Here is a 17,799-nt window from a genome sequence, read left to right as displayed (position 1 = left end):
ACACGGCAAACACAACAAACTGGAATAATTCTCATTGCTTTGAAATGTAAGCATTATGCCTTAAAGGGACCTCCCGAGTTTTCTGCATTGTAAGATGTTTCCGAAAAATAAAATATTTCTACGATTAAACTTACATATTAAATATATTTTCTTGTTTAGAATATCAGTGTCTGTATATTCAATGTGTTTCTGGTCGTCTTAATATTTGTAAGGAGCCCAAACTTGATTTTGTCTTCAAATAATTTAGTACGTACGAAAAACCAAATAATTAGGAAATAAAATGAAATTTAACATAGTACAAATATTAGAACGATCGGAAACACGTTTAATATACAACCACTAATATTTTATGCAGCAAGTTATATTTGATATGTAATTACAATCATTAAAAAGTCTGTTAGTCGATAACATCTTAAAATCTGCAGAAAACTCAGGAATGTCCCTTTATACTATATGCCCATAAATAATTACAAACAAATGATTTAACTGACAAGTACACTTTTTTATATTGAGGCGAGGTACCTTTAAATATTGACAACATCGTACAAAACACAGAAAACACGGCAAACCTGAATAAATCTTATTGTTTTGAAATGTAAGCATTATGCCTTAAACTATATGTAGGCGAGACGCAGCCCAGTGTTAAAACCCTCGCTTGAAGATCGGTCGGTCAGGGATCGATCCCCGTCGGTCAGAGATCGACCCTCGCTTGAAGATCGGTCGGTCAGGGATCGATCCCCGTCGGTCAGAGATCGATCCCCGTCGGTCAGGGATCGATCCCCGTCGGTGGGCTATAACCAGTGCAACACGACTGGTATATGCTATCCTGTTGTGTAAGCCTTGCTATGTGCTATCCTGTCTATGGGATGGCGCATATAAAACACCGCTTGCTACTAATGGAAAAATGTAGCGGGTTTCCTCTCTAAGACTTAATGTAAAAATTACCAAATGTTTGACATCCAATAACCGATGAAAGCATTATGCCTTAAACTATAGGGCCATAAATAATTACAACCAAATGATTTGACTGGCAAGTACAAACATTTTTATTTTGAGGCAGGGTACCTTTAATTATTGACAACATCGAACAAAACAAGGCAAACACTACAGACCAGAATAATTCATATTGCTTTGGTACCTTTAATTATTGACAACATCGCACAAAACACGGCGAACACAACAAACCGAAATAATCCTTATTGGTATGGAATCGCGCGAAATCGTTTATCGATTGGTTGTAACTGGGCATATGCCGAGGCTGCTCACCAGCAACGATGTCATGTCGATCCGGTGAGCGGGTTAAACAGCACTATTTCACCGTCACCGATCAGTTAGCGTTTGGACAGGCCTGGCTCCGGTCATACACGACACCGTGTTAAATACCACAGGCTTTAGGTTCTGTCGGGGAAAACCAAGGCGCCTTATTTACCTGTGACGTCACGATTTAATCAGGATTAGCTCGGCAGCAGAGCGCTTCCACGACTGATCCATCTCCAAGGATGCCGTTACCAGGAACCAGACATTGAAACAAACACAGAACGAAAAACATCAACAACATGGTAAGTTGTTATTTGTGGTAGGCCTAAATTTTATAGACGATTTTTTCGTGTTTTTTTTGGCTTTGAATCGTTTTAGTTATTGGTTATTTTTAGTTCTTGTTTTAGATATCACGAGCAACGGCGCGCGAAAAACACGCACCTTGATCAATGTCCTCTGCCTCTTTGATAATCGTCTTGGGAATGAAAATATTGATTTCCTTAGTCTGCTATTCACTCGCTTTAATCATCTGAAAGAGACAAGGGCGTTAGAGCTCTCGCCTGAGGTGTTTAGGTCGTAGGATCCAATCTTACCAGTGGACCCATTTTCTGATTAATTTTTTTTGGCCGTCCCAACCAATACCCCACGACTGGTATATCAAAAGCCGTGGTATGTTCTGTTTTATCGTGTTTTATTTGCGGGAAAGTGCATATAAAAGATTTTATTGCGCTAAAGAAAACCCCCCAAACAAACCATGTAGCGGGTTTCATGTCTTAGACTATATGTCAGAATTGCCAAATGTTTTAACATCCAATAGCCGCTAATTAATAAAGCAACGTGCTCTAGTGGTGTCGTTAAACAAAACAAACTGATATACCGATAGAAAGAAATGCGAGATCACACCAACACTATCAGGAAATCCTGACTACAGAAACAATTAAATCCTCCATAGTGTGAGAAAGTTAACGGTGTTACTATCATTCAGTCTCATATAACCAACATTCAGTTTTGTCTGCAAAATACCAAGTGTTGCCTTATTGTTTCCCCTTATACATGTCATATTAAGGGCGGGACCTAACCCAAGTGGAAAACGCTCGCCTGATGCGCGATCGATCTATGATCGATTCCCGTCGTTCCAGTCGGTATAACAAAGGCCGTGGTATGTACCAATCTAATTAAAATTAGCTCCACTATTACATGTGGATCTATCAGCAGCCCGTTGGAGCTCATGTCCAGTTTACCTTTCATTCGACCAATCAAAACCTTACTTGCAAAATCATGCCAGTGATTTGAAAAGAATTTGAAAACATTCGGGATTATGCCGAGGGTATACAAACTAATTCGGTTGAATAATTACGAAGAAACTAATTGCAATATAAAATTTTATATAAAATTCGTTTCAAGACGAAAAAATAAACCGTGATGGTATAGCCATAAAATCTGTTTATACTAGTATACAATCCAAAGTTTATTACTGCACGTTTCCCCCTGTTTTTTCAATGTTGAAATAGACCAACAAGTTCTCCTATTGCATAAATAGTCTCGCCCGATATTTTTAGAATTTGTATGCTCCCGAATAACGCTATAAAAGGCGAAGTTTAATTGGTCAATATTTAAAATGTTATTTATAGATAAAATGTCACCTGGACATGGGAGTCCACGCAATGCTGTTAGATCTACTGGCTAGACCCAGTAGAGCTAATTTTAATCAGATTGTGGTATGTACTATCCTGTCTGTGCGATGGTACATATAGAAGATCATTTGCTACTAATGGAACAATGTAGCGGGTTTCCCCTCGATGACTCTATATGTCAAAATTACCAAAATGTTTGAAATCCAATAGTCGATGATTAATAAATCAATGTACTCTAATGGTGTCGTTAAACAAAACAAACAAACTTAGTGAAGCTAGAATTAAATGGTTACATTTCACAGTAACGATATCGGTGGGCGCGGCGGAAGCAAATAGACATTGGAGGGGGAGGGGAGGGAGGGAGACGGCTGACTGAGATCGAGGGCGAAAAGCAAAGTTTTTAGGGGGTTCGGGAGTATGCTATCCCGTAAAATGATATTGTCCTGAAATGCAATTCCCTGCATTCTACAAGTAAAATTCACCTCTGCCTTAAGAGTTACTACATATAATATTTTTGATTCAGAATTATTGGGGGGGGGGGGGGGGGGGGAGGCTACAACCTTACCACCAGCTCCCCTCCCCCTGCTCCGCCGTTCAAGAGCTGAGAGTTATAGTGCTTGAATATCTGGGATGTGATCTCGCTAAGAACGGCGTTCAGCACAATTCAATTGCATTCAATTTAACTTAATTCAATTATTTTATCGTGTGTAAGGCCATAAGCCCATATATACAAGATCTTGTATAATGATAGTTGGGGCCCAGTTGTTCAAGCGATTAGCCGGCTGGTTTGAATACAATACAAAATAGAAGCATTTATTATTTTAGTACATATTATGTTATTAAAATTATCTTGGTACAAACCATCAACCTTATTTGAACGCCAACCAAACGAGTTAAGTGATGTAAGCTAAGAACGTTTATGGGTAATAAATAGGATATTAAACTTGCCACCACCCCGCACCACATCTATGTCCCTCGTGAAACAATTCTCATTGCCACTCGCTAAAGTACGGAAGCGTATTAGTGCCACCTAACGCAATACGGGGTGTTATTAGAATGAAGTGTATCGGATGAATATATAAAAAGATAGAATTTCACAAAGTTTTATTGGAATAAGCACCTTTCACCCGTAACGGGTTCATCAGTTCCACATACATCGAAAGGCCAGAAAGTATTTAGTTATCCCCTGCGCCAGTGCGTTAACATCTATGTATGTAACAGTCAACCTCGACATACATACAATATATAGATATTCATACATCAATACATACTAGCCAGTGCCAGGTCTGCCCACTGTTTCATGCACGTAAGCGGGATCGACCGCGTAGATTGTAGGCCCCATGCATATGTTAGAGTTAAAGAACTTCCTTTTTATGGAAGCTTCGATAGCTCAGAGCGTATCGTGGTAAGTGTTGCAATTTGCGGGCGAATCGGTGCCACAGGTTCGAGTCCCAGCAACGGCATGGGACAATGTGTGAGGCCAGAAAGGATTTAATTATCCCCTGCGCCAGTGCGTTAATATCTATGTATGTAACAGTCAACCTCGACATACATACAATATATAGATATTCATACATCAATACATACATACATACATACATACATACATACATACATACATACATACATAACATGATAATAAACGAGTTACCAGTTATTATCAAATTTATGTCGCGACTGAAATAAGTTTCAGTTGTCACGAGCTTTAGCATACATATATATACATGTATGTGTGTGTTTGTGTGTGTGTGTGTGTGTGTGTGTGTGTGTGTGTGTGACACCCCCACCCCCCCCACCCCACCCCCAAACACTTTTTGGCACCTTCCTATGCCCATATAGTTATACATACATGATGATGATACCTGAACACGTAATCATGATAATGGTTCAGTTTAATGCTAATGGGAAAAAGGAGCGGGTTTTCTCTGATAACTATGTCAGAATTACCAAATGTTTGAAATCCAATAGCCGATAAATAATTAATCAATGTGCCCGAGCGGTGTCGTTAAACAAAACAAACTGTTAACAACATATATGTGCGGTCCCAATAAGCATTACACGCTCGTTGATTCGGTTGACCTGTTTTGCTCATCACGTTACGGTTCGGTAGTTTCCGAATCTTAACAAGTGTACGTATCTTGAAGACACTAAATAACTGAACTCAACAGTAATGTAAGGCATCGCTGGTCTAGTGGTAGAATACTCGCCTGCCACGCGGGTGACCCGGGTTCAATTCCCGGTCGATGCACATTTTTATTTTTGTATTGTGTATACAATATGTGGTCTCTAAAGGAAAAAAACAGAAAGAAAGAAATGTTTTATTTAACGACGCCCTCAGCGCATTTTATTTACGGTTATATGGCGTCAGACATATGGTTATGGACCACACAGATATTGAGAGAGGAAACTCGCTGTCGCCACTTCATGAGTTACTCTTTTCGATAAGCAGCAAGGGGTCTTTTATATGCACCATCCCACAGACAAGATAGCTCATACCACAGCCTTTGATGTACCAGTCGTGGTGCACTGGCTGGAACGAGAAATAGCCCAATGGGCCCACCGACTGGCATCGATCCCACACCGAACGCGCATTGGGCGAGAGCTGTACCACTGGGCTACGTTCCGCCCCGATTTATAACGAGGATCGTTTCATGCAATTAACATAAAATGGTGAAAACTCAAAATTTGGTGTAAAGCTGAAAATGTGTGCAGTATGTTCGCAATACTTTGCACGGGCAAACCGCAGACGTTGGACGCATAAAAGGCACAGATTTATTGTTGGGTAAGGCAGTGTGAAACAATGCCACGACTCATTTAATAGGAATGCTGATTGGTGGAATTTTGCAACAACGGGTAGCTAGGAATTTTCAAGTGCATCATTCAACAATTTCAAGGTTGAATGAGCAATATAACCTTCAGCTATATGCCTATAAAAAATTACAATCAAATAATTCCATTTACTAATAGAAAGAAAAATTTAAAAGAAAAATCTTGTGTTACACGCATTAACTAGTGACGTCACTGTTCTACGCGTACACGTTCTAAACACTAAGTTGACGCAGAATTGTTTGCGGAGAGCTGACAAAGCAAGAAAGATGGTGACCATGCTATATTTAGTGAAAAATTATCCGGGGAACCCCTCTTGTCGTCCAATGCAAGACTTTTTAAAATTATTATTCTAGAGTTCATTATAGAAAGATTATGAGTGGGATCGATTATTTTGTAGTTATGTATTAGAAATAAATATAAAAATAAGGAAACATTGCAGTTTCAACTTTGAAATGGGATCTTTAATAAATCCATTGATAAAGGTTTCGTGGGTTGTTTTTAAACAGTTATTTTACAGTTTATGTTTTAATTGGCTTCAATTTTTATCGAGCGCCTCCTGTCCATCAGTCTGATTAAAATTAGCTCTACTGATCTACCAGTAGATCTAATAGCATTGCGTAGACTCCCATGTCCAGGTGACATTTCATCTATAAATAACAATTTAAATATCGACCAATTACACTTCGCCTTTTATAGCGCTATTCGGGAGCATACAAATTATAAAAATATCGGGCGAGACTATTTGTGCAATAGGCGGAATTGTTGGTCTATTTTAATATTGAAAAAAACAGGGGTAAAGTGCAGACATAAACTCTGGATTTTATACTAGTAAAAACAGATGTTATGGCTATACCATCACGGGTTTTTCCCCGTCTTGAAACGAATTTTATATAAAATTTTATATTGAAATTAGTTTCCGGCATACTTCGTAATTCACCCGAATCATTTCGTATACCCTCGGCATAATCCCGAATGTTTTCAAATTCTTTTCAAATCACTGGCATGATTTTGCAAGTAAGGTTTTGACTGGTCGAATGAAAAGTCAATTGGACATGAGCTCCAACGGGCTGCTGTTAGATCCACATGTAACAATCTAATTAAAATTAGCTCCACTATTACATGTGGATCTAAAGACAGCCAGTTGGAGCTCATGTCCACCAATCAAAACCTTACTTGCAGAATCCTGCCAATGATTTAAAAATAATTTGAACACATTCCGAATTATCCTGAGGGTATACGACATGTTTCGTGTGAATTACGAATGCCTTAAAACATGTTTTATTTTATAAAATAAATAATTTGTAATGTAAAACTGAAGACTGATTTAGGTTTTTTTAATTTTATAAATAAATAAATAATTTTTAATGTAAAATTGAAGACTGATAACCCACCCCGTACGTATTGGTATGGTTCGCTGTACTGCGGCCACTAAAATAGACTCGCCCGATATTTTTAGAATTTGTATGCTCCCAAATAACGTTATAAAAGGCGAAGTGTGATTGGTCAATATTTAAATTATTATTTACAGACGAAATGTTACCTGGACATTGGGGACTACGCAGTGTTGTTAGTTTTAAATCACTGGCAGGATTCTGCAAGTAAGGTTTTGATTGGTGGACATGAGCTCCAACTGGCTGTCTTTAGATCCACATGTAATAGTGGAGCTAATTTTAATTAGATTGCACATGTAATAGTGGAGCTAATTTTAATTAGATTGCCTATCCCTATTTTACTGAGAGGACACAAAAGATAAGTACATTATGTAGCATTAATGAGATTGAGGATGAGTTTCATTTTATCCTTTCGTGTCATCGATAATAAATATCAAGAAAGACATTTATTAAAAATTACACTATTTCAACCACCCCAGTCTCTTCAAACTGACACAACTCTTGACAATTGAAAACAATGAGATAAATAATCTTGGCAAATTCTTACAACAGAGAACAATTAGTTAATGAATTATATGTACGTAAATAATGCTTCTTATATTAGTTGTTTGTATGTATTTGTCTGCAATTCACTCTCCGCCATTGTTCCACACTATTGTATACTGTTCAAAAAAGTTGGGGAACCTGAGATATTAATGTTAACGTTAGACGGAACATACGTTTTGACCACAGTCATCCTAGTAAAGAACGTTCAGGTCTGTCTATCAACACACCGAAACATATTCCATAGTTTGCACGTGCACCACGCAGTTGCCTTGCACACGTGCGTGGGGTGTCATTCTCGATTTTGACAATTTCCAGAAAGGTCCATTAATCACTGTGGAACATTATTTCTGTCAATCTTTTTCATTCTGTTGATCACACAGTTGTTATTGTTTTGTTTTTAGTCATTTTTATTGTTTGAATTTGTGATTTACTGATAAAAAACGTCAACTTTCAATTTTCTATTCTTACCCCAATCATCCTTCAAGATCTTTGGTGGTCATAAAACCTACTGTAATACTGAACTACTGGTTGTAATGTTTGCCCAATTAATTCACTGTTATCATATAACCATTCCCCACAGCTAATATACCTTACAATTTTGGCAATTGTAAATTCTTATTGGAGTTGCCCTACTTTTTTTGAAGAGTATATATATTAATGTTTTTCATTGTCATAATGCTGATAGGTTGTCAAAACATAACACAATAAAAGAACTTGAACGTGAACTATTTTGCTTAAAGCGACATCTGTAAATGACTACCTCTTTGGTGATCACAAAGCAGATCTAAAATATTGATTAGTTTAGTTTCGTATATAGCGCTATCGTCATCGCTGATTAAATTCACAAGCACAGGGTAGTTTTTAAATCAGAATGCCAGCCAGAATCAATATATTAAAGTGTGTGTTGTTTAACGACACCACTAGAGCACATTGATTTATTAATCAACGACTATTAGATGTAAAACATTTGGTAATTTTGACATATAGTCTTAGAACGGAAACCCACATTTTTTCCCATTAATAACAAGGGATCTTTTATATGCACCATCCAACAGACAGGATAGCACATACCACGGCCTTTGATATACCAGCCGTGGTGCACTGGCTGGAACGATAAATATCCCAATGGGCCCACCGACGGAGATCGATCCTAGACCAACCGCGCATCAAGGCAGCGTTTTACCACTAGGCTACGTCCCGCCCCCAAATCGGTATGTTATTGGTCGTTCGTACCATCGAGAAATCGTTTTGTTAGCAATCGTCATTTAAGTTCGGATAGTTAGCTGTGATTTCATTGTAAGTCATCCGCGAACACCCATTTCCGCACACCGGCCTCAGTGGCGTAGTGGTTAGGTCATCGGTGTACAGGCTGGTAGGTACTGGGTTCGGATCCCAGTCGAGGCATGGGATTTTTAATCCAGATACTAGTACCGACTCCAAACCCTGAGTGAGTGCTCAGCAAGGCTCAATGGGTAGGTGTAAACCACTTGCACCGACCAGTGATCCATAACTGGTTCAACAAAGGCCATGGTTTGTGCTACCCTGCCTGTGGGAAGCGCAAATAAAAGATCCCTTGCTGCTAATCGGAAAGAGTAGCCCATGTAGTGGCGACAGCGGGTTTCCTCTAAAAAATCTGTGTGGTTCTTAACCATATGTCTGACGCCATATAACCGTAAATAAAAATGTTAAATAAAACATTTCTTTCTTTCCATTTCCGCACAACCTCCCATTCCATGCAACTCATTCAATCAGTCATACATTCAACACATCAACCCTTTAAAAAAAACCAAAAAAAAAACCCAAACCCCCCAACAAAACAAACAAATTTGAACAAAAGTTCAATGTAAACACTTAGCGCAAAAAATGTCACGTTTAAGGAAAAACAAACAACCTAATTATAAAAAGTCCAAGAAAGAAATGTTTTATTTAACGACGCACTCAACACATTTTATTTACGGTTATATGGCGTCAGACATATGGTTAAGGACCACACAGATTTTGAGAGGAAACCCGCTGTCGCCACTACATGGGCTACTCTTTCCGATTAGCAGCAAGGGATCTTTTATTTGCGCTTCCCACATGCAGGATAGCACAAACCATGGCCTTTGTTGAACCAGTTATGGATCACTGGTTGGTGCAAGTGGTTTACACCTACCCATTGAGCCTTGCGGAGCACTCACTCAGGATTTGGAGTCGGTATCTGAATTAAAACTCCCATACCTCGACTGAGATCCGAACCCAGTACCTACCAGCCTGTAGACCGATGGCATAACCATGATGCCACCGAGGCCGGTATAAAAAGTCTACGCCAGTGCACTGTTCAAAACAGTAAAGTAATTCGAGTTTATGTAGAAAACAGGCCAAAACGCGAATCAAACAATACTACTCTCCGTTTTCACCCATGCTTCTCTCATGCAGTGTGTCTGTCTGTCTGTATATCTGTATGTGTGTCTGTATGTCTGTGTGTGTGCGTGTGTGTGTCTGTATGTCTGTGTGTGTTTGTGCGTGTGTGGTGTATATATGTGTGTGTGTGTATCTGTGTGTGTGCGCGCGCGTGCGTGCGTGTGCTTGTCTATCTGTGTGTGTGTGTGTGTGTGTCTCTCTCTCCGAGAGTCTCTCTCTCTCTCTCTCTCTCTCTCTCTCTCTCTCTCTCTCTGTATATGTGGTGTGTATGTGTGTTGTAGTGTGTGTGTCTGTATGTGTGTGTGTGTGGTGTGTGTGTGTGCGCGCGTGTGTGTATGTGTGTATGTATGTATGTTTCTGTATGTGTGTGTGTATGTAGTGTCTGTCTGTATGTATGTCTGTGTGTATGTAGTGTGTGTGTGTGGGGGGGGGGGTGCGTGTGTCTCTGTATGGTGTGTATGTAGTGTGTGTTTGTGTTTGGGGGGTATGTGTGTGTGTGTGGGGGTATGTGTGTGTGTGTGTGGGGGGGGGGGGGACTAGATTAGTTGGTCGAGCTTCTCCTGAGGTGCTTGCGTCGTGTGTCGAATCGCCTCAGCCTGTGATAGATTCGTCCTCTCTTAACCAGTGTGTCCCACTCATGTTCTATCAAAGGTCATGGTATGCCAGCAGAAACAATGAAGCGTGTTTCTTCTAAGACGATGTGTCAGAATTACCTAACGATGGACATCCGACAGCCTGTGATAAATCAATCAATTTGTTCTATCTAGTGATAGTTAAACAAAACAAACTTTAACAAACTGTAGATCCCACCCCTCTTCTGTTATAAAGTCATTTAGTGTTTACTTTGTGATAAGAAGAAGGAAAGAAATGTTTTATTTACGACGCACTCAACACATTTGTTTTACGGTTATAAGGTAGTTATGCACTTATTGTGATCTTAGTGCTAAGATCGCTTCGTGGAACGGGGCCAATTGTCTCTTACGCTCTGCTAGACAATAAAGCATCCTCTTTGCAAGTCTTTTTGCATTGCACTGCGATATCGCAAAGTTGCGAGATTTTAGTGAAATAGGTCCCAGGGGCCTAATTTACAACACTCTCTTAGACTTTGTTAGACAACAAAGCATCCTCTTTGCAATTCTTTTAGCACTGGACTGCGAGATCGCAAAGTTAAGAGAGTTTAGTGAAATAGGTCCCAGAGGCTTAATTTACAACGCTCTCTTAGGCTTTGTTAGACAACTCTTTGCAATTACCGGCCTCGGTGGCGTCGTGGTTAGGCCATCGGTCTACAGGCTGGTAGGTACTGGGTTCGGATCCCAGTCGAGGCATGGGATTTTTAATCCAGATACCGACTCCAAACCGTGAGTGAGTGCTCCGCAAGGCTCAATGGGTAGGTCTAAATCACTTGCACCGACCAGTGATCCATAACTGGTTCAACAAAGGCCATGGTTTGTGCTATCCTTCCTGTGGGAAGCGCAAATAAAAGATCCCTTACTGCCTGTCGTAAAAGAGTAGCCTATGTGGCGACAGCGAGTTTCCTCTTAAAAACAGTGTCAGAATGACCATATGTTTGGTCCAATAGCCGATGATAAGATAAAAAAAATCAATGTGCTCTAATGGCATCGTTAAATAAAACAAACTTTACTTTTTTCACTTTGCAATTATTTTAGCAATGGACTGCACCATTTAGATCCTCAGCTGTTTCTGGACACAAATCCGGTTCCAGTTGTGGAAGAGACCAAATTTCTGGGGATTATTTTTGACAGGAGGCTATCTTTTGTTCCTCATTTACAGTATGTTAAAAAGAAGGCCTTGAAGGCCCTCAATATCTTAAAAGTTATTGCCAAGACTGAATGGGGGAGCAGATCGAAAGGCTATGCTCCGACTTTATAGATCTTTAGTTAGGTCTAAACTTGATTATGGGTGCATTGTGTATGGATCAGCACGTAAGAATTACTTGCAAATGCTAGATTCTATAGGTAACCAGGGACTTAGGCTTTGTTTTGGTGCTTTCAAAACATCTCCCGTGAATAGCTTGTACGTCGATGCATACGAACCTAGTGTGGGTGCTAGACGTGCAAAGCTTTCTCTGCAGTATACTACAAAGATTAAATCAATGCCAAAACATCCTGCACATAATGCGGTGTTTGATAACAAATATATGAAGTTACTTGATGCGAAACCGAAAGCGATTCGAACATTTGGTCTTCGCATTAAACAGTTTTTATGTTTCCAACATTGATTTAAGAGACATTTTGGAAACGCCTTCATATTTTATTTTGCCACCCTGGTGTATCAAATCACCAAAAATTGTATTCGATCTTGTGCATCTAAAAAGAGATCGCACAGATGCAGTTATTTATAAACAACATTTCATCGAAATCCAAGAGAGGTACTGTGATTACATTCCTGTTTATACAGACGGATCAAGGGATGGGAATTCTGTGACTTCTGCTACAGTTTTTCCATGAGACAATAATTTCCATGAGATTTCCCAATTCAGCATCAATCTTTACTGCTGAAATTTGGGCAATCATTAAAGCCCTGGGACAGATTAAGGATTCATGTGCATCCAAATATATTATTTTTACAGACTCACTTTCGTGTCTCCAAGCTTTACAGTACATGAAATTGGAGCACCCGTTAGTTGGGATGGTGATACGAAGGTGGTTTTTTTTTTATCAATTGCCAATAAAGATGTTATATTTTGTTGGGTACCCAGCCATGTTGGCAGTAAGAGTAACGAAAAGGCAGATGCTGCTGCCAAGTCTGCTTTGAACTTGCCCCGTGTCCATGTTGTTGTCCCCATCAGTGATTTTAAATTTCATATTAACCAATATATCTTTTCGACTTGGCAAGATGATTGGAACGGTGCGGTTGCGAACAAGCTTCATTCTGTCAAGGCAGTCCTGGGAGAGTGGCAGTGATCCTACACAGTGTTCTAGCTAGCAATAAATAGAGGGGCGCTGCGCCCTGCGCCCGTTTTGTGCCGCCCTGCCGTGTTTGCCGCACCGCCTCTGATTATCGCCGCCCTGCCCTAATTCATTGTCAAACAAAAATACAAACTCTTGCTTTCCTCTCAAAGCGTGTACAGTGTTGTTACGAGTCTGAATTCCCAACTAAAAAGACGTTTGACAATACATTGTTTGGCCACAGTTGTGAAAGCCGACAGCAATAACGAGATATGTTTTTTTTCTTTTCTATTATATGACTGCAGACGAGCGGACAGGTCTTACAATGCTTGAATGCACATAATCACACACATAACCACACACCACCTAGCAAACACCTAGTTGAAAGTAGACATTCATGATAAACTTCGACAGAACGTCAAATGCGAAATTTATTTTGACAAGTAAATTTTTGAAAGTAATTGTTGCCTTTGCAAATACCCAGACCAAGATACATATAGTTTTAACTGATGTCAGTAGTCCTTATAAATGACACATTGATTGCATCTTTATAATATGGCACAGAGTAAACTAGCAACACTGGTTATTTGGTCTATGAAGCATAAATGTGTTTTGTTAAAAGCATGTCTACAAAAGCTATTTAATGAAATCTATCTAGACCTTGACATGCAATAATAGCCGTTTTTAAATGCAGTGAGCAACTTGTTACAAATATATCCTTATGTAAACATTTGTTCTTTTATTTCTTTATTTCTTTTTATTTATTTCTAATCATTCTCTTTTTTTCATTTCTTGATTTCTTTTAATTATTTCATTTATTTATTTTAAATTACATTTGGGCATGATATTAAATGGTATAAATACTATATATAATTTAAAAAAAGAAGATTTTTTTAGTTGATCCAACCTTTTGTAAAACATTTTAATAGTTAAAGTTTGATTTTATTTAACGACACCACTAGAGCATATTGATTTATTAATAATCGGCTATTGGATGTCAACCATTTGATAACTTTGAAATTTAGTCTTAGAGAAAAACCCGCTACTTTTTTCCATTAGTTTCATCGTTTATATACACCATCCCACAGACAGGATAGCACATACCACGGTACATACCAGTCGTGTTGCACTGGCTGGAACAATATTTTTTTTTAATAGTGTCTATATTTAGTACAATAATATTGCATACGGCGATGAATGTACTGTTTCATCAAACATCAAAATTTAAGAATAATAAATTTGGGTTTAGAAATTGATTGTCCCCCTCCCTCCAAAAACGTTTTGTAAATTAAAACCAGCATAGATATTCCTACATATATGATATTTATGAATGTCAAAAATAGGATCATATCCAGCACATGCCTCAAAAATAAGATTTTCGCGTTAAAAATGCGATGCAGGAAGGATGAAGTAGTCTTATGTCGTGCCCGCATCGGTCATACATATTTGACGCATTCATTTATTTTATACCAGCCTCGGTGGCTTCGTGGTAGGCCATCGGTCTACAGGCTGATAGGTACTGGGTTCGGATCCCAGTCGAGGCATGTTTTTTTTAAAATCCAGATACCGACTCCAAACCCTGAGTGAGTGCTCCGCAAGGCTCAATGGATATATGTAAACCACTTGCACCGACCAGTGATCCATAACTGGTTCAACAAAGGCCATGGTTTGTGCTATCCTGCCTGTGGGAAGCGCAAATAAAAGATCCCTTGCTGCTAATCGGAAGAGTAGCCCATGTAGTGGCGACAGCGGGTTTCCTCTCAAAATCTGTGTGGTCCATAACCATATGTCTGACGCCATATAACCGTAAATAAAATGTGTTGAGTGCGTCGTTAAATAAAACATTTCTTTCTTTTCTTTCATTTATTTTACAGAAGGACCCTCCTCCTCAGTGTGAACATTGTCAATGTACACTGACTGTGCGCCACATTTTGGTGGAATGTGATCATCTCAAGCCGACGAGAAATGATATATTTGGCAACAGAAATGTTTTGGAATCTTTTAAATTCCATCCAGAATTAATTTTAATGTTTTTAAAACACTTTGACTTCTATACAAATTTTTAAAATATACGTACCTTGATTTTATGAATTGTATTGTACTTTTTCCCCACAGCTCCTTACACTGTGGTTTTAGATAAATATGTATAAATAATACTTTCATGTGCTTACCATTTGTGACGCCCAATGGCCGATGTGTGTTTTTGTGCTGGGGAGTCGTTAAACAAACATTCATTCATTCTATACAAAGTTTTAAGATATACTTAACTTGATTTTATGTATTGTATTATACGCATCCCCCACAGCTCCTGATTTACACTGATTTTACATAAATATGTATAAATAATATTTTCATATACTTACCATTTGTGACACCCAATAGCCGATGTGTGTTTTTGTGCTGGGGAGTCGTTAAACATTCATTCATTCATGGACTGCGAGATCGCAAAGTTACGAGAGTTTAGTGAAATAGGTCCCAAAGGCCTAATTTACAACACTCTCTTAGGCTTTGTTAGACAACAAAGGGTTCCCTCCCATTCTGCCTACAATCCACTTTGCCTACACCCATTTTGCCTACAACCCAGTATGCCTACACTCAGTTTGCCTACAGTATGACACCGTGACATCACCAGTTAATAGTGGGACAATCCCTATTACTTTTTGTCTCAAACCAACAGAAAAACATTGGGTAACATTGTATTATATAAACAATTAAGATTACAGTTAACAGTAGTAATGCAATTGGGGCTTAGTGGCGCAAAGGTGATTTCATGCTCTTTATTGTGATTAGTATTAGTCCAATGATCCCATACTGCGATCCTTAATATGTGATCAGTGTTAAATGGCATCCATGATTCTTTGATATAGGATTAAAGTTAAATGTTTATATAAACATAAGGATTATCAGAAATGGCTTCCAAAACATATATATATATGTATATATTGAGCTGTATGTGCAGAATAGGTTGCTATATCGTTGCACTATGGCTGGGTTACAGAGAGTTGAATTTATAACGTCACAAAAAGGTGGCCAACAAGTCTTATATACAAGTTTCCGATAATGATTGAATGTCCGTCGCCAGTCTTCTACACATTGGAAATGTGTAGTATCTGGGTGCAATGGTAGGCTCAGTACAGTAGACGACTATATGAAGTCTGTGTCTGTACACAGTCATCCTCAGATCGAAGATCCGGATGCTGTACGAATATACATAGGGACCATACATGGAATGTTCCACTTTTAACTGGGGATACTATCTTTTCATACTGAGTGTAGGCAAACTGGGTTGTAGGTAAATGGGTGTAGGCAAAGTGGGTTTGTAGACAAAATGGGAGGACACCCAACAAAGCATCCTCTTTGCAATTATTTTAGCACTGGACTGAGAGGTCGTAAAGTTACCAGAGTTTATGATTGTGATACGAATACTAGTCTTATAGCTAACCTTTCAACTTTATTATCTAAACAGTTTTGACCGTGTCAAAATGCTATCTATTTAATGAAATGTAATATTGAATTCGTGTCTGTTCAAACAATTATCGAGGGTTATAATCATGATTTATTGGTGAGGGCAGGATAAGTGCAACAACCTAAAAAAGAAAAGAAGAAAAAAGTTCGATTTGTTTTTCAGCGTATGAACATTTTCCGGGACCTCATCCAATAAAAACGTCACCCGCCACAATCTGGATTCCACGGTACAATTTTATTCAATGTAACGACACTTATTCAGGCCCGTACGAACGACATCTGAAGTGCGGGTAAGGGTTGGGGAGGGTCAGGGTCTACTAGTAAAGTGTGGCACCAGTCTATCTCTATCGCATAGAGTGGCGGCATCAGGTTTCCTCTCTAATTGTGTCTGAGGTCCTCAACCATATATCCGAAGCCAGATAACCGCAATTAAAATGTTAAAACATTTCTTTTTAATTTTCTTTTCTTTCATTCATTCATTCATTCATTCATTCATTCATTCTTCTTTTTTCTCTTTTTTTTACGTGCATATTCAGAACAAGCTGTTGTAGCGCACGCCTGTCATGGGCATAAGAGCCGGCCTTGGCCTTTCTTTCTTTCTATTTTTCTTTCTTTATATAGACTAATAACAACAAAAACAGACCGCCCCCCCCAAAAAAAAAAAAAAACCCAGTCCAACATGCACCCCCTCAAAACCAACCACAATCAACAGACAACAACATCCCCCCCCCAAAAAAAAAAAAAACAAAAAACAAAACCACACACAAAAAGACAAAAACAAAACAAATACACGAGTATTTTCATCCTTAAGTGTGTGTATGTCAGGGGTGAGGGTTCGGGTGGGTGCATGATATAGCTTGGGGGTGAGTTTATGATATGGGGTGGGTGTGGGATGTGGTATGGGGTAGCAGATAGAATATCAGAACGGTATCTTTTGCTTATGGGCTTGTTTGGGAAAACAAAGGGCAGGATTTAGCTCAGTGGGTTGAGTGCTCGCTTGCGGTGCTCGCGTCGCAAGATCGAATCACCTCGGTGGATCCATTCAGCTGATTGTTTTTTTCTCGTTCCAACCAGTGCACCACAACTGGACAAATGCCGTGGTATGTGCTTTCCTGTCTGTGGGAAAGTGCATATAAAATATCCCTTGCTGCATTAAACAAAATGTAGCGGGTTTCCTCTGTTCACTATGAGTCAGAATTACCAACTGTTTGACATCCAATAGCCGACCGGCCTCGGTGGCGTCGTGGCAGGCCATCGGTCTACAGGCTGGTAGGTACTGGGTTCGGATCCCAGTCGAGGCGTGGGATTTTTAATCCAGATACCGACTCCAAACCCTGAGTGAGTGCTCCGCAAGGCTCAATGGGT

General features: G+C 39.2%; 1 protein-coding gene and 1 non-coding gene across 2 annotated transcripts in view; both read left to right on the top strand.

Annotated features, from left to right (window-relative positions):
* Positions 1–1,217: 1,217 nt before the first annotated feature.
* LOC121373417 (galactoside alpha-(1,2)-fucosyltransferase 2-like) overlaps positions 1,218–17,799 on the top strand; it is a 42,480-nt gene continuing 25,898 nt past the window's right edge. Inside the window, exon 1 of the mRNA XM_041500062.1 lies at positions 1,218–1,559. The gene's annotated coding sequence lies outside the window, so the exon portion shown is untranslated. The remainder of the gene's footprint in view (positions 1,560–17,799) is intronic.
* Trnag-gcc lies at positions 5,069–5,139 on the top strand. Its single transcript has one exon. It is a non-coding gene; the product is annotated as a tRNA-Gly (tRNA).

The sequence above is a fragment of the Gigantopelta aegis genome, chromosome 5 (assembly GCF_016097555.1).
Source record: "Gigantopelta aegis isolate Gae_Host chromosome 5, Gae_host_genome, whole genome shotgun sequence".
Lineage (NCBI taxonomy): Eukaryota > Metazoa > Mollusca > Gastropoda > Neomphalida > Peltospiridae > Gigantopelta > Gigantopelta aegis.
The sequence above is the reverse complement of the archived record's forward strand: the minus strand, read 5'-3'. Positions and strand labels throughout refer to the sequence as shown.